This window comes from Gouania willdenowi, chromosome 13, assembly GCF_900634775.1.
Source record: "Gouania willdenowi chromosome 13, fGouWil2.1, whole genome shotgun sequence".
Classification (NCBI taxonomy): Eukaryota; Metazoa; Chordata; class Actinopteri; order Blenniiformes; family Gobiesocidae; genus Gouania; species Gouania willdenowi.
Genome location: NC_041056.1, coordinates 29,708,837 through 29,713,004, shown reverse-complemented (window position 1 = coordinate 29,713,004; position 4,168 = coordinate 29,708,837).

Here is a 4,168-nt window from a genome sequence, read left to right as displayed (position 1 = left end):
GAATAAAAAGTTGACTTAATAAAAAAAAAAAAAAAACTGCAAACTCATTGCCTTAAAAAGAAAATAATTGTTGACTTAGATCAATAAACATAACTTGTAAGTTAATCCAATTAAATTGATCAAAGTCAACATAAATGTTTTTTTTCTGGCAAAGGGTTTGAATTATTTTTTTGAAGGCAACATGGTATTCTTTTATAGTGCTGTGGGATTCATGGATTCTCGCTGAGAGACACTCGTGTTCTCTTTAAACAATATCAAATTTGTTAATACTGGATGACTTTATGGAATGATTTTTTTGTTAAACATTTACATTACAAAGGACATTTAGATGAAATGCAAGGTTCAAATCAATTTAGTTATGTTTTTCCAACGTGCCAACTATGCAGACTAAATGCCCAAAAACAATGTTAAAAAAAATAAATGTGTCATTTTAAATGATTATTCAACCTTCTTTGGTGCATATCTCAACACAAACTGCTCAGCAGACCAATAGAGGGTTTTCACGGCGCGTCATCAACGTGGAAGTCGCCATTTTGGAGATAAGCAGCAGGTTTACAAACAGCACACAAATCCAGAATTTTGAATTTTGCCAAAAGTTATAACAGATCAGGGAGAACAATGTGTGCATTTTATAGTCAGTAGTTCTACATCAGCAGAGCAGTGACATGAGACTAGCTCACCGTTGTTGCACCAGTTATTGGTGTATATGCAAACGCCGCCGCCCTCATCTCCCGTCTTGCATTTAAATCCAGCTTCAGGGAGCGGATATTAAAACTAGAATGCAGGATGGAAGGAAGTGCAGGCGTTCTCTGAGGATTAGCCTTTAGCTTGGTTGCTAGCCCCACTTCTGCTTCTGATCACACCGCTTACGTCTCCTCCGCTGGCGGACACCACTGGTACGAGGCTCCGCTACTTCACAGGCCTCTGGATGTAGCCGGCGTAGCATTCCGAGGCTCAAGGTCCAGAGTAGTCTCATCTAACGGACTATGTTTGATTTGCCTGAATCTAAGATTTCCTGGCGGTCGTATACTATTTTAGAGTAGTATGCTGCAGGTTCACTGTGAAATTATTAGAACTGTCTGAGTTATCTGCCGATATATATTTGTTGCTAACTTGAGCCTCTGCAGCCGCAGCCGATCTCCAAACTTCTATAAATTAGATTTAAGGTCTTCCACTATGTATGGGCTTGGTGAAATCCAGGTAGTTGATGATATCAGGACACATAATAGACAGCAGACTCTCCGGGTCGTCATTCATCCAAGACAAAGGAGCCGACTCGTATGGATCTGCACCACCAATAAACCGTGTTTTTCCCAAATATTGTGCCCTTTCCTGCAGACCAAGTCCTTCCCTGTATGCCTTTGCATCTAAGCACACCTCTGTGAGCCTTCAACATGTAGTGTCACAAACTGCTTACCTCCAACATGGCTGCGCATCCGTGTTACTGCCCAGAAAGTGACGTCGTTGAAAACCCTCTATTGGTAATGTCTATCTTTATTTTCAGTTTTATTTTATTTTCTAATGTGGGGCGCTGCTTACGGATAGAATGTCGGTATATTGATACGGCAACAGTACGGATGGCCACAGCCTAACTTTTATTAGATTCCCACCGGGGTGACTTAAAAATAAAATTAAAATATTATACAATTTTTTTAATGTTTTGAATTGTATTTAACAATTTGTCCAGGATGAGTAACATCTGCTCTATTTAGACTACAAAAGGCTGTTTTTGAGGGGGTTTTTGTGTACCTAGTAATGATATTATATAGAATTTCAGAGCAAAGAAGATCATTACAACAGTACCCCACAATGAATTGCATAATATATGTCAATGCTAAGACATTAAAGTTAAAAAAAAGTGTATGGGTTGAAATACTTGGGCTTGGACAGGTAGCCATGACCTTTCACCTAAACAGTGAAATAAAGTACTAGCCATCAACAAGTCAGTCACTCAGACTGTTTTGTATTAATTCTATGAATTTTGCTTATAAATTAAAAAAAGAAAAAAGGTTTTATTAATGCTTTGATGTACTTTTTCTCAAATGGGTTCTCTGTCAAAAGCTATAGGAACACATGCATGTATTTTTTCTCTCCCGGTGCAAAGGAGGTGCAGGATTGATATGTGGGGATGCTGCAAAAAAAAAAACAAAAAAAAAAATTCAATACTATTACTTTTCAAAGGAATTTGTTTTTTTCTTCAATAAAAGAAGCTATGCAACACAGCATATGAATGTAGTGTCACCTGAATGTGGTCAAAGAATATTTAAAAAAAATCGTTAGATAGATAGATACTTTATTCATCTCCAAGAGAAATTCACAGTTCCAGCAGCTTACAGGTATGGGAACACAGGGGCATGCAGGGAAAGTACAATGTAAAAATGTAAAACAGTACAAAAAAAAGTACTAAGGTAAAATAATTAAGTTAAGCATAATACAAGTGACCAAAAGTCAAAGGTAAACTAATTCACGTGCAAAAGTGACCTATTCACCATCTGACAGCCACCCTTATGCCTGCCAATAATCAGTCAATAAATCCAAAATTCAAAAAGTCAAGGAAAAACTTACTCACAAGTCATTTTATAGGAGAATGATGCATCTGTTGTTGTGGTTCAGTGTAAATGAATCTACAATCTTCTGTACATTGAAGGCCTTAGTTCTTTCTGCCTGTATGGATAGGCAGACAAGATTGCTGAGTCGAGGGTTTGTCAGGTATGTTTTTATTCGCCGCATGCAGATAAAACTACACTCACATGAAGCGGAGGTGACAGGTAGCGTGATAGAAATGCGTAAAAGTTTGTAATTTATATGTAATTACAGAACTCTCTCCTGCTCAGTTCTGGTCAGACTGCCTTAAAGCTGCAGTTTGTAGAACCCTCCCCCCCCTCCGCTCCGTTTTGAAACCCAAACCCAATCTTTCTTACAGGTATATTTTGTGAATCCTTTTAGCAACTTTTTTCTCAATATAGACATGACAAATGTAGGGATGTTATCTTGTGTTAATGGAGAATATTTTGGTGTTTTTGAGACTGACATTTATGCACGTATTATTTTGTAGTGACTGCCCCGAGCAGTGGCTGCTACCATCAGCTCGTGTCCGCCACAAGCACACAGGGGGCTGTGATCCCAGCGGCTCTGAGCGGCAACCGCATCCAGACTGTAAAATGAATTCACCTTATAAGCTTCTCTTAGGTTTACACACGATTTATCCTGTCGGTTCTTGCTCTCCCTCTGAAGTCAGTGTGTGTGCCGCAGTAACGGAGGGTCCGCGAGGACGCAAAGCAAAAGTGATCCCTTCCTCCTCAGTGTTTGTGACTTAATTATGTTGCTTCTCCACCTCGGTCTGCCTTTTTACGCTTGATTTGCCGTGTAACTGTTGTGCTTCACTAAGAACACTTTAGATTACAATATGCTCAAAGATGATTATGGATTTTTGACCAAATGATGCCAAAAAAAAAGCTACAAGCTTTAACCATCGTACACTGATAGCACACACCAAGGCCTCTGCCTGGAGCACCCACGCTGAAGGCTTGCTAACCTTTGACATCCCAGACCTGTTTGTTCCATAAAACCCTTTGACAGAATAAACCCTGTGTCCGCATCTGACCAGCAACCCTAGAGCTTGACTCTGTCTCATTTCATGTTCAAACCGCTACCAGTAATAATAAAACACGTCATAATATTATCATTATTATCAATAAAAGTTTGTAGATGTCCTCAAATTAGTCATTGTATAGTTGTACGGTTGAAATAACGATCATGCTGTACAACTTTTGTGGCTGGATAACTCCAAAATAGAGGCCGCCTTGGTACTTCAACAGGTGACTGGTTTAAATCGGCAGGAGCAGTGTCCATGTCAGCTGTATAGCAGCCAGCAACGATGTCAGGCCCTGTTTCACAGGTGTTTCTCTCTGATCCATTTTTCGAATCCCCTTCTTCTTCTTTGGCTCCCTGGGAGACTGGCTCTTGGTCCTTAATTTATAGGGGCACTCTTTTTTCATTATTACAAAAAATCCATTGCAATGGACTGCTATAGCTAAAATCTGATATATGCTACTGCGTCAGGTCAACGCCGTAGCTACGCGTTGCTCTCTCCGTTGAGGGTGAAGCCTGATATACTGTATGCTGCATCAGGACCTATGCTGTATGTAGGTGCATCGATGTGTCGCAG